Consider the following 23,945-nt stretch of genomic DNA (forward strand, 5'->3'; position numbering starts at 1 on the left):
TGAATCTTTGAAGTCCTTGATGATGGCCCTAATCTCTACTACCCCCCCCCCCAGGAAGTCAATATTGCTTTGGGCTTCATATTTTCCCAGATAGAGGCTTCGGCTTGGTCTTTCTTTCAACAATAGTTTTCACTCCATAGGTCAGGAAACATGTAGAAACTGCCAGCTGCTGGATACAGCTGCTTTAATTATGAATTTCAGAGCTGGGGAAATAACCACAAGAAGGCTCCAAACCCACTACACCCACTGTGAAATAGACTTGTGCTAAAAATTTCAAGATTGTCTGACTTCCATAAGCCTCTGACTTGTGTTTTGAGTCTGAAGGAATTAGTGTCAGTTTAGTAGGCCCTGAAAAAAATCTGATTCCCAGTGCATAGTCTGGCAAATGCTGTAGGTCTTTTAGAGAAGACTAGCAAAATAGTAAGAAATAAGAGGAGAGCACTTCCTTAAGGGGAACTCATGACCTCTGCATTCACAGTAAACTAGCTTAAATCTGAGAATCAATAATGAGAGTGTAATTGTCTATCATTAGTCTTTACTTAACCAGGAACTTTTCTACGTATACAGATCAAATAAGAACTTAGTAAGCATTGTGTTTGTTAGCTTTAGGAACAACATTCATAATGAGCTATCATACTAGGTCTACATGAGTCAGACTGTTCTGAATGATATTTTGACTCTGGTATCCATTATGATTACTGTGCCCACAATGCCTTTAGTGTTGAATGCCAACTTTATCCACTGCCAGTGTGGATCAAATTCCTCACATTGCATTCAGGTTTACCAATTCAGTTCCTGCAGCTCTCACTGTAGGTTCTGGCATGCAGAGAAAAGCAACTGCAGATTTTATCAAGGATGCTGAGGTCATTCTCATAAACTTATTTTTACTGTACATATATAAATATATCTTCTATGCTGTTCTATTATGGGTAAACATGTCTCAAGTTGTAAATTCACTGTGATATACCAATCCCTTTTAGCTTTCACATCCCTTTATCTACAGAAACAAGGCTTATTTGGCCTTTCAAACTTCTATTATGGGCCACTGTTTGGTGTAGATTTAAGCCAACCCAGCAAATGGTTAGATCCCTTTCTCCCAGCCTAAGTACTAACCATGTCCTGCCCTGTTTAGCTTCTGAGATCAGAGTAAATTAGGAAATTTCAGAGTGATATAGCCATAGTCTGAATCCCTTCCTAATTTCCCAAAATGAAACTTAAAATTTCTACCTAGTGACCCTTAAAAAAGTTTTTCCTGATTCAACTTTGTTTTTTCCACCAATATTCTGTAAACTTTGTATCCATTCTGGTATATATTCCCTCGATTTCTGTGCATATGAATTAAAAGCTCAAGTAGTGTTTAAGGATTGTATATGTCTTCATGAGTTATACTTGATAACTCACTTTAGGTGCCCATAGCATGAGGAAGAGGCTTCTGAGACTTGTTGGTATTGTCTTGCATAGTAATTTCCTCAAGAGCACATTATAATTTCCAATGAAAAATGCAGGGTTAATCCCCTATAGAGGAGGAGAGACAGTTCTCACTAACAAAGATGACTCATTAGAATTGTGTGGGCTATTTTTCCAGGCCACATCTAGGTTCTTTATACAAATCCCCTTTACACAATTTAAGGTACCGTCTCTACTTAGTCAGTTCACAGCTAGCAGTAGGCACCATGTGAATCTTCTTGTGACAGGATGGAATAGTATGTAGGTCTCATTGTCGGCCATCCCATACTTGTCACTACAGAGGTAAGGATTTTCCTTAGAAAACACATAGATCATCTATGAAACTGAGCCATTCTACTCATTCTTTACTCTCCACATTTTGTCTAACAAAATTCATATCCAATTTCATATTTATTAATATAGCATGCCAAAGGAAATCTTTGTATCATATTATCTTCCAGATCTTTGTATTGATGATAGTTTGCAAGTCTGTATTACTGAATCACACCATAGAAAATCAGTGCTCAATTTTTATTGAAAGCTGAGAAAGAAACAATTTCAGAAACCTTAGACCTAACTAGGAATACTCATCCTTAATATATTGTTCTTCTAGAAGCAATCTCACCACCAAATCAAAGTCATCAGGGTTCTCAAGAGAAAACAAATGCTGTAGAATATGTGTGAGGGAAGAGTACAGAAGAAAAGGGACGATGGACTCACATGATTATGGAGCCTGACAGATCCCAAGATCTGCAGTCAGCAAGCTGGCACCCATGAGAGCTGACGTTGCACTTCCAGTCTAAATATTGGCAAGCTATAGTCTCAGAAACAGCTAATACTTCAGTTTTAAGTATGAACACAGAAAAGAACTGGTGTCTCCAATCAAGGTGGTAGGCAGGACAAGTTCTCCCTTCTTCAGTCTCACCAACATTCAAGTAAAATGTGCTCCATTTTTGCCTGACAAATAAAATGATAATTGAATCCTGAAATTACCTCAAACATCCAGAATCATGTGTGATCAAATTTCTGGTATTTGTGCTCCAGTCAAACTGACTCATAAAATTAATCATCACAATCAATATCTAACATTTTCTTTAAATCAATTCCATATACAGGGGACATATTGTATTATATATATTACAGATAAATTCAAAACTATGAAATTATATTCTTGTAATTGGGCTGGCAAAAGTGTATGTCGTTTGACCTGTGCCTGTCATGAAGGGACAGGAAAAAGTAAATGTCCCAAACTTTAAAAAAATCTTATAATACTCAGACGATCTTCTCCTCTCTTGTGACTGACCTCTGATGTATGAGGCAGGTAGAGTATACAATACATAAAGCTTCTGAATGACTAAGGATGTGGCAAAAAGAAGGATCGAAATTACATACTATAAACTTAAATATGCTACTGAGATTTTTAAAAGAAAGAAAGCTAAAAGGATAGAGCAGAAAAACTACAGGCTTTGGAGAGGTGAAACCACCCCTTGGGTAAAATCATATCCTTCCTCTTCTCGTGTGTGTGTGTGTGTGTGTGTGTGTGTGTGTGTGTGTGTGTAAATCATTTGCATATTATATGTTTTAATTTGCATTTCTTTTATGGCCAGAAGTTCCTTCATGTGTCTGTTAGCCATTCTTATTTCTTCTTCAGAGAAGTCTCTCTTTAAATCTTTAGCCCATTTGCTAGTGGGGTTGTTCTTTGAGGAATGGTTTTTTTAGGGGGGTTAATTGTTTGAGCATTAAATATATTTTAGATACAAGGCCCTTGTTGTATAGCTAGTAAAGATCTCTCAATCTGTGGGCTTTCGGTTTATCTTGCTAACTATGTCCTGTGACATGCAGAAACTCTGTATTTTAATTCAATTCCATTTATACAGCTGTTTTTTGAGTTGCTGTGTTTCTGGATCTTTAGGAAGTTTCGATCTGTGCCAAGGAGCCCTAGTGTTTCCCCTACTCTTTCCTGTCATATTTTTAGGATATCTGCTCTTAAACTCATCCATTTGGAGTTGATTCTGGTGCAGGATGATATATAAGGATCCTACTTCATTTTAAATTGAATTGTTTACTATGAAGTTGGAGAGTATAAAGATATTTTTCCAGATAGGCTTTTCTTACCAAAAATAAGATTTGTAAATTATTTCTCCATAATGTAGAGCTGTGTTTTCAATCTTTTTTATGGCATATCTAAAAGCACTTTGTTTTTTTTAAAAAAAAATGGATATTTTAATTTAGCTTTATTTTTATTGTGTTGTTTAAGTCTGTTAAATGATACTCACAAAGACATACTTCTATGTTTTCACCTAAGGGGATTACAATTGGCCTTATACCTGTGATCTATTTTGAATTAGCATTTTGTATTGAATAATGAAGATCAACGTTGTTTCTTGCATGTGGATATCCAGTTGGTACAGCACCATTTATTGAAAATACTGTTCTTTCCTTGTTGAAGTTTTTGTCCTCCTTTGTAAAATCAGTGAACTCGGAGTATAAGGTTTTATTTCTGCTCTCCTTCTATTGCAGTGATTGCTATGTATATCTTATGAAGAACTTGGCTTTATTTTCTCATAGATAAAATGTAGAAAATGGAGATGCTGGTTTATCCTATATCCACTGTTCCATTGAGGTCTAATATCATCTATAACAGGAAGAGAACCACTGTAAGCTACAAGGCATTGCTCTCAAGCCATACCAGAGGGCCCCCAGGGCACGGCTTCCCTTCCCTGTTGGCCTAAAATTTCCACCAAATCATTTTTAAATAACAGAAGATGACCTATTGTGTCCAAAAGGCAGCATATCCTAATCTGTATTATGATGATGCAATAGAAGAAATAAGTTTTTCATATACACTAATCTCTTCAGCAAATATAGAGCATAGTAAGTTCTTCAATGTATTTTAAGCAGCTACATCAAAGAGTTAATATAGAATAACACTCTTTAAATATGGGGGAAAATCTAGAGTTGTAAAATAAGATAAAGTTAAGAATAAAACAGAGAAAAGGTAGGAGAGAAGAAATTATTTTAAAGAAAATGTCAAGATAAGATATTACAGTTAAGTTTCTCTGAGTGTCCTGCATTTAAGGCACAAAATAAAATGAATACTTCTTTTAATTCGAAGAGATAAAGTGGGATTTCAGGAACAGATACTATTTGTTTTGAACTCCCCAATAATTTATACTATGTGAATTTAGTTAAGATTTTGAATGAAGTGACAAACATCATCCTTGATTTCCATGAAATTATTTGTATTGGAACTTAATATAATAAACTTCTAGTGTTGTAAACTTCTGACTCCGTTAGAGGTGAAGAACCAAATAATACTTATATCCATATATACCATTGTCATACTTATTTGTCTCAGCACAGAATTCAAACGAGGAATAGATGGCCAATGTGCCTTTAGTCACTTGCTAATTATTAGCTCTCTCAATTAAGAGACTAGTCAGAACATCTGAAATATTTAATATGAATATTTAGAGTGATAATACTCATGTACAGCTAGTACATAAATCACTTGCTAATGGATAATTTCTTTGTGTACCAGAGTAGGCCAGGGAACCTATAATGCCAGTGCATTTTTATGTCCTGCATTGTTATTCTCTAGTATGCTTCACACACTTTATGAAACATTTGGAAATTAGATGACTTGGCTTGTGACAACATAGTATTCATTCCTTATATATTTTTCTATATAAATATTTTATGGTAAACTAACAATAAAAATTTGATTATTATAGGAATTTTGAGAAATCACAAAATTTGGGTCTGACCAAATTTTTATGATAAAAATTCAGGGAAGTTTTACAGGTATAGAAAAATGATATTTTTTTAGGAACAACAGAAATATATTATTTAACCTGTGTGAACTCAGCACAAGATATTTTACTTCATTTTTCACAACAGAGTGACAAGCTAGGTATTATATTCCTCATGTTTAGACAAAATGAAACCAATCTTCATAAAGGCAAATAACATGCAAAGTATATGCTCCTAGATTGATACAGAGCTTAAATTTATCCTCGGCTTTTTCTAATTATAGAGTCCATGTCATTTACACTGCAAAATACTAGAGGGTAGATACCAAGGTAGAAAACCATTATTTTAGAAGGAAAAAACAGTTTTTGGTTAAGAATATGTATAGTACCTGAAGAATTAGGAAAGAACATGTAACCAAATGAGGGAGATGGTTATAAATTGTATTATGTGACACAAAATCCTATAATAGAAATGCACCGAATACTCATAGGTTTAACACACACACACACACACACACACACACACACACACACACACACACACACACTGGATTTTTTTAATCTTATTACAGGAAAGATATTCCTAATAAGTCAGGACACATTCCACAATAAGCTCCTATTGCCTTTTCTTAAATTGTTGGAGTTCTAGTCATTCATTTAATAAAAAGAAATGAGAAGAAAAGTTCCTGCATGGGACTTTTCATCAGCTATTCTTTGAAGTAACATTTTTAGTTTCTACCCACATTCTGCCGGCCATGATCACATTCACTATAAAGCAAAAGTGTAATTAAAGAGAAAGAACACAGTAATGAGGTGTGGTAATAGTCCCTGAAAGAGAGAGTGGGAAGCTGTGAAATATCCAAAAGTACTTATTTAGGACATATGATGGATCATGTTTACACCATGTAAACACAGCTCAACTTCTTTAAAAGTTCATCTTTAGAATCATTAAATCCTGAGAAAAGAAGGACTTGCAGACAATAAAAAAATGCACAAATAAAATGCTTTCAGACAATAAGGAAGGAAGGAAGGAAGGAAGGAAGGAAGGAAGGAAGGAAGGAAGGAAGGAAGGAAGGAAGGAAGGAAGGAAGGAAGGAATTGAAGAAAATGAAACATTTCTGAAAAACTGCATCCTGGGAGACAACAATAGGGTTTAGGATTGGGTATTTAGAGAAGGTCTCTGTGAGGATTTCTCTTTGAGTGCACTTGCCAGGACCTGCTGTGCAGAGATCTGTAAAAACAGTATTCTGAGCAGAGATCTTTTGGTCTTAAAAACGAGCAGTATGCTTAAAGGAACTGACAAAAGCCCAGTGTGTCCAAAACCCCATATAACATGAAAGATGGACTTAGATGAAGTTTAAAGGAAGTCGGATTATGAAGGTTCCAGGAAGCCTTAATGAGGCAGTTCGGTATTATTTAAGTGTACTGAAAAATATTTGGATGTTTTATTGTGGAAGTGATGATTCAATCATTTCCACTCTTACTTCCTCCTGATGACTTCTGGACCAATCCGAACATCACCATCTCCCCCTTCTTTCATATCCAGAGGATTTTTTGTGTGCATCAATTACATCAATATTTAGTTACTTCACCATGTGGATATGTGATCTCCTTTGCTACCATGTAACCTCCTGAAGAGGAGAGACTTCTATTTAATTTGTGGCTTCCTCAGCAACAAGCACAGTTCCAAGAAAGCACTTAGGTTCTGAGTAAGTACATGAATAAATGAATGATGAATAAATAGATGGGAGAATCAAAATAGGAGGAAGAGACCACAATATCTCCTTGTACTTAGAGTGTGCTACATTGCTTAGCTTCCACTAAGTCATTTGATCATCCACATTAGCATAGGGAAGAATTTGGTATCTGCACAATGTGGGAAGCTTTGCAGCTAAGCATGGGTAAGGATAATGGAATGACTCTAGAAATAGAGAATGAGGAAGTAGAGTCCATTTGAAAAGAGAAAAGTGTGTGTGAGAGAGAAAGTTTTGCTCAGATTCAGCTGATAAAAACAATGTCTGGTAGACAAATAATTAAAAGTTAAGTTGTATGATGCAGACAGAAAAGGCTTCACGAGTGCAGAAAAATCTAATAAAGAGAAATACATTTGAGAGGAATGAAGAGAGGAAGGGTCAAAGCATGCAGTCGTAATATTCAATGTACATATGTGAAAATGGAGCAAACTAATTTGAGAGGATAGGGTTGGGAGAGAGGGGGAATAATGAAATGGGTGAAATGGACCAAAATGCATTATACTCATAATTGTTATGATATTAAAATGATAAATATATTTTTAAAAGAAAGAAGAAAATGGATTTGGGGCTGAGGAAATCAGACACTGGGATAGCAAAAACTTAAACTTCTTTGTAAAATAATACAAATACTGAAAAAAGAATGTGATATTGTTAAGAAAAATAAATTGCAAGAAATATAAAGGCATTTGAATAAATATATTCAAATAGTTAAAAGACAAACTATTAGAAATAAGTGCTCAAATTATGGAGCATTTGCCTAACAAACACAAGGGCTTGAGATCAAATCCCAGTAGCACAAAGAAGAAAAAAAATATTAGAAGTAAATAGAAAGGAAAATTAAATTAAGCTACTAACTTCTGTTGTTTAATTAAAATATAAAATTATTGTCTTTCTGCTCACCCAATATCTCTATTTCCCTACCGTCAAAGTAAGAGAAATGCGGGGGTGGGGGGTTGGGGGTGTCTGTTATAGGACTTTACTGCCTGATTTATTTGTGCATGGGAATATTCAGTTGTCCAGGTTAAGATGGTGACCTATGACTGATTATTGAATTGCTAATATATAAGACTCTGCAGTGTTCTTCCTCTTTCTGGCCTACAATTGACAATATTCAAATAAGTAGCTGCTCATTATACCAGGATATGGTAGAGACATGCACCGTGAATAAGAAATGTTTCTTTGGGATTTTCAAGTCATTGAGATATTTGGAATGTTTATTATTGTGCATAACATCTTATCTTGACTGATGAACTGAGCGACAATGGTAAGGAAGGACAGATGAAGATGAGGAATTCCTGGTGAGATAGGAGAAAGTAGGGTAATTGAAGATCATTAGACAAAGAAGAGACATGAAATTGACAAATGATACTGATCAATCTTCTAACACTAACACATTTAACCTCAAAGGCCTTGCAGGTAAGTGGCCCTGGACTGTACACTTTAGGTATGTTTACCTATTCTATATCATTCAGGAAGGCAGGTAACCCTCAAATTAATGGGCTGGCTATGTCACTCTTTCTGTCTCCTCTTCACAGCTGACACAAATTAGGTTAACTTGCCCTAGGATTCAAATTGATGAGAATGGTGAAGTGTTTTGAGTCTCTGGTGCCACAATGCCTATGACAGGAGAAAAATGAATCATACATAATCACAACACAAAACATGAAGTAGGACAACAATTTATAAATAGAAAAGAGCAAAATGCTTGATTGGGTTCTGACAAGAAGGATATATTTAGGAAGATAAAACTAAGCTTACAAGAATAAAACAGAAATTGATTTTCCATATGGGGCCTTTCAATGTAGAGATTACTAAACAGAAAAGAGAACTATAAAAAAAGAGGTAATCCATTTTTCTCTTAACAATGCACAATGTAGCAGTGATGCTCTCTCTGTTCCTGAAGCAGAGAGGAAGGGGGGTGGAATAGAAAGCAAATAAGTATCCATTGAGTTCAATCTTTGATAATTTGTAGACACCTAATTCTAATCTTAGAAACTATACTTAACATTATATTTAAGATAGTCATTTTAATATTTTAAATGGAATTTTAAGCTCCATTGTGAACTTTAAATAGAAAATAACATGCCAATCTTTATATCTGAAACTCAAGAAATCATGGTATTCAATTATTTTCCTTTTTAAAAAGGGAAAAAGACACAAACTAGGGCAACTTAATTCTTTTAAGAAGTTTCTTTTGTGACATTTTACTGCCTAACATGAAGGCCCTAGCATGTTAGATCTCAATTTTTGATTGAGTGGTACTTAAGGCCCCAGAGTGTGATAATTACACTGTATTGAATTCTAACCGTGCCAAACTTTTCTCTCATTATTCGTTGGCTATAAAATAAATGCCTGAAGGTACCTTGCATCCAGTGCTATGGAATATGTCACTGAGTGGAGAGAGAAAGTCTGAGGCAGGCAGTCTTCCACATTCTCATCACCTTGTGAATTGCCCCTCAAATGAACATACTGTGTTAAATCTATCTGTGTAGAATGTTAGAAATTATATAATCCTGTGCCTCTATGTCAGTGCTTATAACTGTGAAGCAACAGAAGGTAATGGCAAAGTCATATCATTGTTTAATTGAATGCCCAATAGGAAAATCATTTTCATCTTGTTTTTGATCTAACCTCCTTAAATGAAATGTAAAAATGTGTTACAAAGCCAAAAGTGTCCTTATTTCCAATAATATCCTGCTTACTTCCTTTTTTTCTCTAGCAGAAGGAAAAAAAGCATCCTTAGGCTGATTGTGTTTTAAGTAAAATAAGTGAGTTGTCATTTTCTTTGTGAAGAGCATTTCTTTCGCATGAAGGGAAAAGATGTCATGAGCAACCTTTTATGTCATGTAACTTTAACTTATAGCCAATATATGACTTTAAGAGAAGTGTGACCTTTCCTTCCCTGCTAGTTCATATATTTTATAAGGTCTTTCAGGTCACTTCACTGTAGCTCCAGAAAGAGCTAATAATGCTTTGTCATTCCAACTGGACGATTTATTTTTGATAAGAAAAGTTTTCGTTGTTCCATCTTTCACTTAATTCAGAGGTTAGAGTTGTTTAAAATCTTCATATTATCTGAATCATATAATTGCAAGGCCAGGAATCAGTCTCCTTGTGAGAGTAAGAGAAGTTCACATTGACCTTTCTACAAAGCAAAAGCAAGAAAAACTCAGAATTACTTTCTTCAAACCCACATGTCCTAGCCAAGTGTAATTTAAAAATTGCATCCATAATATGGAATCTCAATGATTTTGCACAAAGTTTATTCTGGAATTACACACATAAAGGGCTTGCACCTTCACTAACATTGTGTTTTAGGTTGAATTTTCTAACATCTCTAAACCTAAATTTCTCTAATGTTATCTTTTGTGAATTCATCCTTTTATTGCATTTTCTAGTCCCAAAGTTTCAGGTTTTACTATTAGGCAGATAGTAGACAGGTATTTTTTTCAGATTGCCTCTTATACTTTAGAGTACTCTGCTCTCATACTCTACCCATTCATTAATTTAACACTGAGTATCTACTGAATGTCGAGCATTGTCCCATCCCCGGTTACAGCAGTCCCCAGAACACATAGGAAGATCCATCTCTGACTTTATTTCTATAAGAGAAATGTGACTATATGTGTGTATGTGCATGTGTGTCACATCCATAAAGATAGATAGATAGATAGATAGATAGATAGATAGATAGATAGATAGAATGTAGATTATGAATACTCCACCTTTATATAGAATGACCAAGGAATGCTTTCTGAAGGAATTAAGTTTATTAAAAATATGAGAAAAATTTTAAATCCATACATATCAAATAAATTCTTTCTTAGATCACAACAAAGTGTGGGTGTCCAAATACACCCATCATAATCCCCTCCCCTGACCTATATTACATTTGTGTTGTTTCTGGTGACAGCATTCTTTCATTATAGTCACCCAGGCAGGCAATTAAACATGGTGTGGCTGGCGCTTAGCTTCTGTTCCCTTGTCCACACACCAGTGTTCCTGCACTCTAATGACAAATCCCCAGAAATCCTTTCACAATCCTTCCATATCCATTATTTTTTCTTTCTGTTGATACTAGAGTAAGTTGAGACCGTGAGACCTTTAACTTTCCTGTTTTGATAATCTCTCAGCTGGTGCTCAAAATCCAGGCTGTTATGCTGAGGCTGGCCTCATAGATATCAATAAGCTTGTCAGTTCATAGAGCCAATATCTTCCACAGGATGCTCTGGGAAGCAAAGTAACTAATAGCACAAGAGGTTGGACAGTTCCAAGACACATTAATTAAGTGAATCAACAACATCTAGGCTCTGGCTCAGCTCACTCAGATCCCTGTGGTATTCTAATCATTGAAGCAGGACGCCTACAGCAAACTCTAGAGCTAAACATCCAAAGGAACAAGCTTCTCTCTAAAGGAAAATTTTAGGATTGCTATCACCCCCTACCACAGCTGACTTCTTTTAATGACCATTCGGAGGCTTCAAATCTGTATTCATAACTGCCATAGTAGAGAGATAAAAACATCCAACATGAACCTGCTCAACGCAGAAGCTTCCCGTAGGTGAACAGAATCAAAATTCTTTAGCAAGGAAGACAGGAAGCAGAAATGGCCTTGGGATGGGCCACAGATAATGTCTGCCAAAGCCTATACTGAATAAACTATTGGCTAGGATCTGCCAGCCTTTGAAGGAAAACTTGTTTTTCCTTCTCCACTGTGCTTTAGCCCACAAGTGCTCAGAACTCTCTCATCTCCACACCCTTGATCAGTTGATCACACTGTGTAGTCCAGGGACTAAGATATTACTCAGCTATTTCATTCTCATTCTTCCACAAATGCACAGTGCATTTTTGCAAAGGCTACTCAATATGTATTATTCAACAGTTTCAATGTAAAGAGTAGTATTAGAATTCAGTTTCCTTCTATTAAGCTAAAAAACATTAAAGTGATATTCAAAAGTGTACATACTGCTATTCTTTTCCTAAATGTATTTTTAGAAAATACATTCATTTCTACAAAATATATTATCTATGTCAACATGGAATGAGATATTATTGTTTATAAATGAACTAATAAATACAAAATTTTCAGTACTGCAGTGTTATTTTATCATACGATAAATATTGATAGAGATGATGTACTTAAATAAAAGCCCCTTGGGTTCTCAGTAATTTTCAGGATTGTAAAAGGGTACTGTCAGCAAATGGTTGGAAAAAAATGTTGCTTTAGCCTAGATTACACTTTGTCTTCTACCAGCAATGCAACTTCGTGCAACATTAAATGGTTATCTTTAAATATTTAGGTCTGAGCCAGATACTGGTGGCTAATGCCTATGATACAAACCTAAGATTTCAAGGATCTAGTTCTAGGCTAGCCAGGCAAGCTGAAAGACTGAATCTCCAGTCTCTCAGGAGATGAGACTCTCAGTCTCTCAGAGAGAGAAATATCTTGCTGCTGTTTCTGAAATCTGTTTTCAAAATAACAAGCAAAAAGTGAACTGGCTGCATGGTTCCAGTGGTAGAATATCAGCCAAGAAAGCAAGCCAAGAAAGTGAGGGGTAAAATAGACCTTCCTCAACCTTTGAAGTACTTCAAATGCCACTGAATCTGAGTGTATTATATTTCTTTACTCTTTTTTCCTCCTTCCTTCCCTCCCTTCTTCCCTGCCTCCTTCCCTCCCTCCCTCCGTCCCTCCCTCCCTCCTTCCTTCCTTCCTTCCTTCCTTCCTTCCTTCCTTCCTTTCTTTCTTTCTTTCTTTCTTTCTTTCTTTCTTTCTTTCTTTCTTTCTTTCTTTCTTTCTTTCTTTCTTTCTTTCTTTCTTTCTTTCTGTAGTACTGGAGTTGGAACTGAGGGCCTTGAGCTTGCTAGACATGTACTTTCCTACTTGCACCACACACCACAGCCCTTTTTGCTTTGGTATTTAGGGAGATAGGATCAAGCCAGACTTAGCTTTCCAGGGCCTGGATTCTCTTATTTATGCTTCCTTCATAGCTGAAATGATAGGTATTCAACCCCACACTGGGCTTATTGATTGGGTGTGATTAGTTTAGTTAACTTTTGATCCTGGATACCCATGAACCATGACCTTTGATTTCTGCTAGGATTACAGGTGTGAGCCACTATGCCCAGTGTTCAGCATGCTATTATTGCATAACAAATAATCATATAGCAACTTAAAACAATATTATTACTTCCAAATTTCTACCAGTCATGAATCTAGGCATAGAAAATTGATTCTCTCTGAGAAAGAGGAAAGAGCAAGAGATGAGTGAGACTGGAAAGATGAAGGGAGGGAGGGAAGGGAGGGAAAGGAAAGAAGAAAGAAAAGAGAGAAGGGAAAGACAGGGAGGGAAATAAAAGAAGAAATGGAAGAGAGGGAAGAGAAAGAAGAAGGGATGGAGAGAAGGAAGGAGGAAGGAAGGAAGAAAGAAAAAGGAGGAAGGAAGGAAAGCAGGGAGGGAAGGAGAAAGGGAGGGAGGGAGGGAGGAAAGGAGGGAGGGAGGAAAGAAGGAAGGAAGGAAGGAAGGAAGGAAGGAAGGATTGTAATCTTAAGAATGGTGTTTCCTCAGTGTGGCTTGCTATTTGTGAGGCCCATTGAGAAAGGAACATTAAAGTTCAGGATCAAAAAGCCAAAAATAAATACAATAAAATACTTTCTCTTTCTTTTTAATTCTCTTTTTCTTGACTTTTAAGGTGATAACTGTTTATTAGATTTTTTTTGAGTAGACAAAGATTGAACACTTTAAATATTAGTATGACCTTTATTATTCTTTTTTTTCCCCATTCCTGGAGCTTGAACTCAGGGCCTGAACACTGTCCCTGAGCTCTTTTGCTCAAAGCTATCACTCTACCACTAAGCCACATTCTCAGCCAATCATTTATTTTTTATATAGTACTAGACAAGCCTTGATTACAAATAAATTTGTAAAAAGAATCACTAAAACAATTTATTTTTTAGAATATTGCATGGATTTGCATTTATTATTACCAGAGAGTGAAAGATATATATATATGTATGTTTCTCATTTCTCTCAGGATATATTTGTATATGTGTGCATACATATATACATATACTATATATGTATACTATATATGTATATATACATATACATATATAGTGTATGCATATATACATATATATCTTAAGCCAACTGTTTTATTTAATTTCTTAGTACCCACATTAAACTAACCCACTCTACCTTTGGCCTTACTGTTCAACAAGGAGCTATAATCTGCCTTCTTTCCCTTACTTTTTCTTCATACTTTTCAGCATACATGCTTGGCTAATCTAGGGAAGTAATACCATGCATACACAAACACACATATGCATAACACAAAGCCTATGATAAGTTTTCTTCATTGTTCTAAATATGCATAGATTTGAACAGCAAGGGCATCTTGAAGCTATCTAGATTCTATAGAATTGGATATAGAAGTAACCTATTTATCTTGTACTTATTTCAAGTCTCACCAAACTTCCATGACTGAGGGTGTACCATTAGAATTCTGCATGCAATGGCTCACTAGAAACACTGTATAAGACCAGAGTGGCAAAGGAGGAAGGTTGATACACATCTTGACATTTTGATGCTGTCCAAAATGAAAATATCAGTGCCAGTAGAACAGTTTTTTTCCCCTTAGGCTCCAGCTGTCTGGAGCATTTCCCTTGTTCATGTTCATTGTCCATGGTCTGTCTTGACTTAGTTACAAAATTAAAAGATAGTTCATGCCAGGCTCTGGTAGCTCATACCTGTAATCCTAGATACTCGGGAGGTGGGACCTAAGGCCAGCCCAAGCAGGAAAGTCTGTGAGATTCTTATCTTCAATTAACAACCAGAAAACTGAAAGTGGCTCTGTGGCTCAAAGTGGTAAGGCAGTACCCCTGAGCAATAGAGCTCAGAGATTGTGCTTAGATGCTAAGTTTAAACCCCACAACCAACAACAACAAAAAAGATAATATTAGTATTATTTCAAGTAAATAGCCATACATCAAATCAGGGACAGGTCACACACATGAAGCCAGCTCTGCCTATCAGTTTTTTTTTTTTAAAGAAATTTTCTAAGACCAGCATCCACTCAAGGCAAGGAGAATACACAGGAGTACCTGGGTCAGGGGCAATGTCAATAAGGACTATTTTAAATGGTACCTGCCACATCCAACATCGTTTCCTCTTGGCACTCTTTCTTTCTTCCTTGTAGTTTATTATTATAAATGTACATGTTGTTTTTTAGAACAAACTAAATGGCAGTAGCACTCTCTCCTACATCATATATTATATAGCAATCACTGGATATGTGCTTTTGAAAAGAGTGAATGCATGAAGGATTCACTGGAACTTTGATTTAAATTCTAGTGAGAGGTCTTCATGAAAAACAATCAATATGAGATACTAACCTTCATACTTTCCTTAAATGTGGCAAGGTTGAGACTCTTTTGAGCATTCTTAGTCTATTTTTCTTTCCACAAGGCACATATGTTAGTTTCTCTTTTTTCCACTTTGCCATGGATTCCAAGACAACAATCAGGGGTTCTTTCTGACCTCTGTAATAGAATCTTATTTAGGCTATTGTCATGAGTTAATTATTGTACTTGACAAGCAAATTAATGATACAAGGGACAGGTGGAGCATATCTGGAGAAACTGGCATTGATATTTATACTTTGGACAGCATCAAAATGGCAGGGGACCTACGCCCTTTTAATGGTTTGCACATGTGGTCAGGCATTGTGTGAGCAAATAATGCTTCCCAGTGCTTGCATTCAGTTTTCAGGAAAGGAAAATAAAAACGAGCAGAAGCCTTTGTAGATCTAAGCATTTTCTTCCATTTTCTTCATTGGTCTACCCCACAATGCATAAGCTTTCACTTCCAGATCTGTTTCAAGGGTCTTTTATAATGATAGAAACTAAGTCTTTGTTTCCAAGGAGCCGAATACAAAACACATCAGTGTGCCATTTAAGAAAAACTATTTTGTCAGTCTTGTTTATGCACTCAGGATAATAGTGTTTTAAAAGAAGGCTGGGCCCAGCCTTTGCCTGTTTATTCAATATAAACAGAAGCATCCCTTTTGACATTGCAAGAACAGGAAGTGTGCTGATTTCTCCAAGTAAAAGCCACTGCACTTGCCATATAAATGCTTGTCTAAAGCAGCCTTGCCTCAGTATTGTGAAAGCACACATAAAGGATGATACAACTATGCACATCAAATATTAATGTGCATTGACACATAGTCATCTATTACAGCAGGAAAGTGCCCACACCAAGCCACTGTAGGGCTATGCCTTCCTTCACCTTTGTCTTTACACTTCAGTTTTCCTTCCTCCTCCCATACTCAAGCAAAACAAAACACTCCCTACCCTTCCTTCCTGGGAAGTCCAACAGCAAAATTGATGGGTGTCCTCATGATGGCCTATTTAGGAACAATAAAGTGCCTATTGAATGGCTATGTGATCAGGAGAGGAGTGACATTTATTGTTTCAGCTTTTATGATATTGTGAGCTGAGAGAAAGTGAGAGTTAGGCAGGGGCTTCCAAGATAAGGATACAGAAGTTCGCAAGTGATAGATTGTATTTCTTTCTTTACCCGTTTCTCACTAGCATTTTAATAGTCTAGGCATTAGGTTTTCATCTTGTTTTATACAAGAACACACGAATAGCCAAGCGACAATTCAACTCTATAGTTTGGAAATAAATGTTGGTAAAAGAGTTTGGTTGGGTTTGTATGTTTCTAGGCACTCAGTTGCAGAAGCAGTTGTGCTGTATCTATGTACTATGTGAGGAGTTTCTCCCTCCCCACTGTGTATCACAGCCCTGGGAGCCAGCGCCCAGCCCATATCCTGCTTCATTTTAGACCGGTGCCACTCCTTGAGAGGAAGGAAGCATGAGGAATCTGTTGATGCAATTCTAAATCTTCCAATTTAAAAAGATATATGCCAAAAAAAAATCAGCGTATTGCTTCCAGACAGAATTTTCTATTACTGTGGCACATCTACAGATCTCTTCCCATAGAAAATGCACATTCTGAATTTTATAACTCATGATGATATGCTGAAGCAGAAAGTTTAGCTTTTTGTTATGAGAAAAATCATTCCTACTCTTTACAGCTGTTGCCTGAGTGAGAGTTTCACCAACTCTTTGGGTTTAAAATGTGCTGTTTTCCATGTCTTTCCATTAAGTTTATTTTTCCTCCAGGAAAATATTATTAAAAAGGCTTTACTCTGTGCTGGATTTCTGACTCAGATAAGAGCTTACCCTACACGGACTTAACCAGTAACTTCACACTTGGTTGTAGGTGCATCCTTTATCATCTCCTGATCAATAATTCAAAAGCTCCATAGAAATGCTTTCAGCTGAAATTGAGCACACCATTAACAGACCTAGAAAGGTGGGATCACTTATTCAGAGCAATCATGGCCACCCCACAGCCACCAGCAGAGTGCCTAGTAGAAGTCTGGATTTGTCACTGAATACGGAAGTGTTTCCTCCTGCTCAATTATTTAGTCCTGAGTGAGTAAACTTCTGATACCCTCCTTTCATCTGGGAAGTAGTCTGCTTCTCTTACATTAAGCAATGGGCTATTGAGTCATTCCCTCTTTGTTCAAGCCTTCCTGCTTTTCATTAATTTTCTTCTAGTCTACCAGCCAACTCTGGCCCCCTGTGGTTACTATGGCTATAGGAAATTATCCATGCAATGAACTTAATTTTTTAAAAAAAAGAACTCTTCTGTATAAAGAGGTAGCAACATGATTCTTCTCAGAGGCTGGTCTCAATCTATGTTTACTTACAACTACAGCAACTCCATAGTCACTGACAGAAATGAAATGCTGGATATGAAATGTTGTCACGGATATTACTGAATAATTGATAAATGAAGCTGAGACCAGACTCCAATTTAAGTGCTTAAAAAAAGTAAACCTTAGCCAGATGCCAGTGGCTTATACTTGTAATACTAGCTACTCAGGGATCTGTGATCATGGTTTGAAGCTAGCCTAGACAGGAAAGTCTACGACACTCTTATCTCCAGTTTACTACCAAAAAGACAGAAATGGTACTGTTTCTCAAGTGGTAGAGTGCTATTCTTAAGCAAAAGAAGCTCAGGGACAGTGTCTAGACCATAAGTTCAAGCCTCATCACAAAAAAAAAGAAAAACAGAACTGTGATATTCATTTCTTCCTTGTGTAAATACCTATAAAACCTGGCATAAACTGTAAACCGTATACTCAGAGAATGCCATGTGTATTTTAAATTTTATGTCTTTCATGTTAGAAAAGTTATTTGCTTTGTAGATCTAAATAAGTGAATTCTGACTCTACTTCTGAATTTTTACTTTCCCAAACGCCTTTCTTTACAAATTTTCATTCAAATGACATCCACATTCTCCATGTACCTGACACAGCTCCTTGAAGAAAGTACTCCACTTAATCTGATAAATTTCTCGGCTTCTCTTTGACTTCAGCCATAAAACACAAGAAGTCACAGTATTGTAAAAGACAAAAAGAACAAAGTACTGAAGGGCACTCCTGAATTTTTTACACATTACAATCTCATGCTATGTTTAAATTGAAATAATGTGCTGTCTTAATACAGATTCTGTTGACTTAATGCAGCTCATAGGAAAATGAAGAGCTGGAAGTATCCATAAAATATAATTCTGTTACAGTATTTATGATAAATCAATTATGGAAAAGCCTCATGTATGGGAAATATATTCAAAATTATCCCATGAATAAAGAAATATGAGAATGTTGTGCTTTTGCAATGATAAATACATGCATACAAGATTTGTGACTGTCACAAAGTATATTTGGGAGTTGATGGTGTTTTGATCCCAAAGCCCTACCCTCTTCAGGATTTGTTCATGGAATTTCAAGGAAAGACATTACTTAGTGGGCAGTTTCCTTTAACATGCCTTGTAATGAACTCAAACTTTGTGAAGATGTTTAAATCAATGCGACTTGCTCAACCTTCCACCAGAGTACAAATGTAAACTGTCCCTGTTAAGGAAATCTAAGAATAATAGAAACATCACTAAAAAGGATGCACAGAGGCACAAGATCTCTCAACTCAATGCTTTCTCTGACTAGAAGATATAATGGGATTTTCTCAAATGACAAAACTAGAATTGTAGATAGGCACATAGATAGATAGATAGATAGATAGATAGATAGATAGATAGATAGATAGATAGATAGATAGATAGATAGAATTGCCCAAAGATGATGACAATGTGTTGACTACTAGATGGTCAATAAAAGTAGACTTAAAACTATGATTGACATCTTATAATTCTTTAAAGAAACAAAAACAGCCTGCCCCCTCTGGCACATATTAAAAAGGACAAACCAATTGTAAAACTGCATATCTTTTCCAAGACAGTCAGAGCTACTGGAGAAAGTTACAATGCTGTGTCACTCCTCCACACCCCAAATGGAAACTATGGTTCTTAGAATATACTTGGCCACAACTTAGGGAGGTGGGAGGGACAGACCTGGGGAAGAGAGGGGAAAGAAAAATGAGGGAGGAGGTAACAAGTTTGACAAGAAATATACTCACTACCTTACGTATGTAACTATAACCCCTCTGTACATCACCTTGACAATATTTTTTTTAAGTAGAATACAATTGGCTAAGGAATGGGCAACACTTCATATTGATGTATTTCCCATTAGGAAAAAAATCATTCTGTGGGCAGAGCTGTAGGGAGTACTCTAGATAAATGTTGAATAAAGCCATAACAGCACATAATGAGCATTTTGTGTGTTTGATCTATTCAAAGTGATTGAGGGGAGATATTTTTAAATAGGAGCTTAGTTGACAAAAATTGGACTCAGAATGAGAAAAGGAATATGGTTGATATGAAAGTAATCAGAAAGTCTAAATTGCAATCAATATGTCTATCCTGAGTAGATAACGTAGTATTTATTCAAGAATGGGCAAATGGGCATGTTGGTATATGCCAGTAGTTCTAGCACTTCGGAGTCTAATGCAGGAGGGTCCCAAGTTTGAGGCCAGCCTGGGCTGCATGGCAAGTTTCAGGCCAGTTTAGACTACAGATAGAGAGCTTTTCTCCAAAAAAAGAAAGAAAGAAAAAGGAAGAAATGGGTAAATTTTATGTAATACATAAAAATTCAACATATATTCACTAAGAGATAGCTTATAAATTATTATGAGAAAAAATGTACAATCTATTTAAAACACAGTAAAGTTCCTGCTAAGTAGTGAATATGCTATAAAGATTACATATTATTGCCAGTAACCAATCACTATTGAAGAGATAATTTAAAAACTATATTCTTGGATGTAAGTAAATAATCAAGAAAACAAAATCGAACGCAGGGTAAATTTTTTAATGAACATGATAATCACAGAATTGATGAATAGAAGCCATCTTACTCCATATCTTGGAAAATGTGCTTTTGCCATAAAGATAGGAAAAGACTACCAAGCATTCAGATACAAAGAAATGCAATTCCTATTCTATCAGTAGGGTTCAAATCAAACAAATAGAAGCTTTATGAGTGTGACAGTATTAGGAACTTTTCATGAGAGTTAAACCTTAGACACCTATGGGAATCAATGAAGCAGTCACCAAAGGATGCATTTGTGCATCTGGTGGTGATTCCCAAGTTCCCAGCAGCCAGCAGAGTTACTATTCGTGAAAGAAAACTGGATATAAGACAAGGAAGATGGTAAGGGCAAACTAAAACTCTCAAATGGCAAATCAGAACGCACAGGACAAACTAGGACAGACAATGACAAACTGGAACTCACATCTGTCTCATAGCCTTCCACCTGAGCCAGGAGAATCACTGCTGAAGGTGACACCTCTTCTTGTGGCACTGCACACTCACTTGGCTCTAGATTCAAAGATGCTGATGGAGGAAATTGCTAGGAATTCGGGATGCTGCAGACCAAGCTGTTGTCTCTTTTCACAAAGCCAGACAGCAACAGCTCAGCAACCCCCTCTGTGACCTGCAGCTCCTTGTGGCACCCATTCCCTGTGCACATTCCTCTTACCACTTCACTTCCAGCCAGTTCTCAGGCAGCCAACACTAGTCTAAAACTGTGTAGGAAGAGATTGACAGGAAATACAATTCCAGTTTAATTATCTACAAATGAACAAAACTGAGAATGGACTGAGGTTTCACTTCTGCAAGTCCCTTTTAGTTCCTAGAAAAAAAGTGGAAAAATGAAAGTTGTTCAAGAACTTCTTTAAGCTATTGAGTTAAAGTTAGTCGAGTATTAGCTACTTTTTTCATGTTTGAGGACATCTAATCTCTTCATCTCTCTCAGAGTTTCAAATCCCTTAGATTCTCTACTTAGATTCCTCCACTGTTCTTTCACTGCTTGAAATCCTGCCCTTTTGCCAGGCTCCTGGAGCAATGCCCTACATTCAGATAGGTGCTTGCATCTGTCACCCTCAGAGCAAGTGCTGTCTTGAATCTTATTCCAACAAATTTTATTTTTGTGTCACTTATCTCCATTTCCAGTCTAGTCACAATTCTCTCTCTAGGGTGCTATGTCATTTTTTTCAAATCAAGTATTCAAGTAAACCACAAAATAGCTACTTATATTAAAAAAAAAAAACTTTCTATAGGTAATCCATGCTTTGTTAATAGAATTCCAGGACTTCTTAGGTAACTGCCTTTTTATCCTGACTTTTGCTGGGCTTCTGTCATCTGAAATCTAAACTTTCCTTCTCAGTCAACATATGTCAGTCAACATATCAAGCTCACAAAATATAGACACACTGGAGAACATGTGTTTATTTTGCTTTTATTTTTGTCTTTCTTAAATTTATTAACATTATTCATAGGCTACTTACTGCTTTTAGAAAACAGAAGCTAGCAGGTTAATTCCCTATTGATTAAAATACATGTCACATAGTCAAGATACAACTACAAATAATTATATCTTCCTTTTCTAAAAAGCAGCAAGAAAGGAAAATAGCGCACAAATCATTTTATACAGCTGGTATTTGTAATATGAAACTTTGAGTTATTAGGATATACTTTTTCCTTGGGATTTTACTTTGAAGCTGGATAGAAGTTCTCACCAAGATACAAAGAGTTAAGATCACTCTTTGATAATAAATAAATTATAAGTTCTGGCTTTGTTTTCTGCATAGATAAATTAACAAAATTGTTACTGAAATAATTACAGCTCTCCAGAGAAACTACCCTAGCCAATCAGCCTAGAGTCCTCAAACCTTATTTACACCATTGCTCCCAGTGGAATTAACCTATAAGGGCACACCTTTCTCCATGGAGATGAGCAGATTCCCAGAAATCTTCATTCATCTCTTTTTATAGGCCAGTCTTTTAGTAACACTATTGAATAAAGAGGGTTTGGGGTTTATTTGCTGACTGAACAACTGTGAAATGAAAGGTACTGAGAGAAGACTGAGCAATGTTGACTCTGTTTCTTTTAGCCTTTGACTTTTCCTATAGGCTCTCATTTTTCTTTATCTTTCAAGTACTATTGTTTCCTTTCTTATTTCTATACTTCTATACAGGAGCAGAGAATTCTGGAACCTTCGATAATGAAGGCTCTTTGTCTTCCTTCGACACCTTTTTAAAGCCTGTTTCTTTTAAGAGCTCTGGGATCAGACTTCCTTAAAAAGTAGCTATTAAAATAAAATGAAGTCAAGTATCCCAGCCTCAGAGTAATAGTAGTACAATAATTTAAAGAGAAGGACAACACTTACGTTTGAATAGACTATATACTGTCTTTAAGGTATGATTAATGTGTGTCCTTAAACTGTTCAACGTACCTAATGTGATAGCAACTTGACTATCCTACCAATTTGGAGGCAGAGACTGGTGGAAACAATACTTCAAGGCCAGTCTAAATTTGAAGCTTGCTAGTTTTCATCTCAACTAATGGCTCTGTACTTTGGCACACACCAATGATCCAGCTACTAGAGAAGCACAATAGCCAGGGTCAGTGGTTCACACCTAACATCCCCAGCAATAGAAGGAAACACTAGAAAGGAGGGTTGTAGTCCATGTTGGCTCTGACATAAAGCAAGATCCTACCTGGAAAATAACCAAGGTGAAAAGGGACTAGAGATGTGGCTAACGTGATACAATTAATCTGTCCAGCAATCATGCACCCTTGAGTTCAATTACCAGTAACCACCAGAAATAAGTAAATAAATAATGCCTCAGAAGAACTATTTTTAAAGTATAGTATAGTACTAGACACTTGAGAGGTCACTTTAAAATGGAACAAAAGTTAAAAGATAAAACAAGGCATTTGTTTTGCCCTGAAAGAGTTAGCACACAATTTAATATGCTGTGGAGAGCCCAGGGATGGTTGCATGTCAAATGAAGGTTATATTATAATTGATACTTTGAATTGTTAAGGAGAAGCAAAGGTGAAGTGGAATGCTTTTTATTATTATTTTTTGTTGAAATCTTATTAAAAACTTTTAATGGAATGCAAACTAGAGGCCATCTTCAAGGTCTCCAGTTAAATTAGATATGCAGCCATTAATAGCATCACTTAAATAACCCTTTTTGAAAATAACTTTCCCAACACAGACATGGGCTAATGTACTGTCTCACTTCTTCATATTTTCTTTGCTCTTTCAAAGAAATTTATGAGCATGAAGAATATAAGGTCTGGCCATCACAGGAATCCTGAATTTGAAATACCAATGAAAATATCTTGATTTCAATTTCTACTCAAAACGATGAATATTTAAATAATTTGGCATTATAACTCAGTGGTTTCCAGTCATGTGAAACTCCCTGAACACTTGAGAAGTTATGATCTTTATTGATGATTTGTGCAAAAAAAAACCTTTTAATTAAATTAAAAGAATTAGGAGGAAACATGCCAACATAAATGTAATTCTATGATTATGTATAGCTCCATACATAAAATGTAATGATTCATAACATAAAACATTTAAGAAGTAACATGTGCCAGATTGTTTTTTGTTAGTTATATGTTTTTAGGAAGAAAAACTTAAAATTCAGAAAAGTTTATTTT

At 36.0% G+C, this 23,945-nt stretch overlaps 1 protein-coding gene across 1 annotated transcript in view; it reads left to right on the plus strand.

Moving 5' to 3' along the window:
- Nucleotides 1–23,945, plus strand: part of Tmeff2 (transmembrane protein with EGF like and two follistatin like domains 2) — a 261,639-nt gene that overhangs the window by 162,818 nt on the left and 74,876 nt on the right. The window lies entirely within an intron of this gene.

This window comes from Perognathus longimembris, chromosome 4 (assembly GCF_023159225.1).
Source record: "Perognathus longimembris pacificus isolate PPM17 chromosome 4, ASM2315922v1, whole genome shotgun sequence".
NCBI lineage: Eukaryota > Metazoa > Chordata > Mammalia > Rodentia > Heteromyidae > Perognathus > Perognathus longimembris.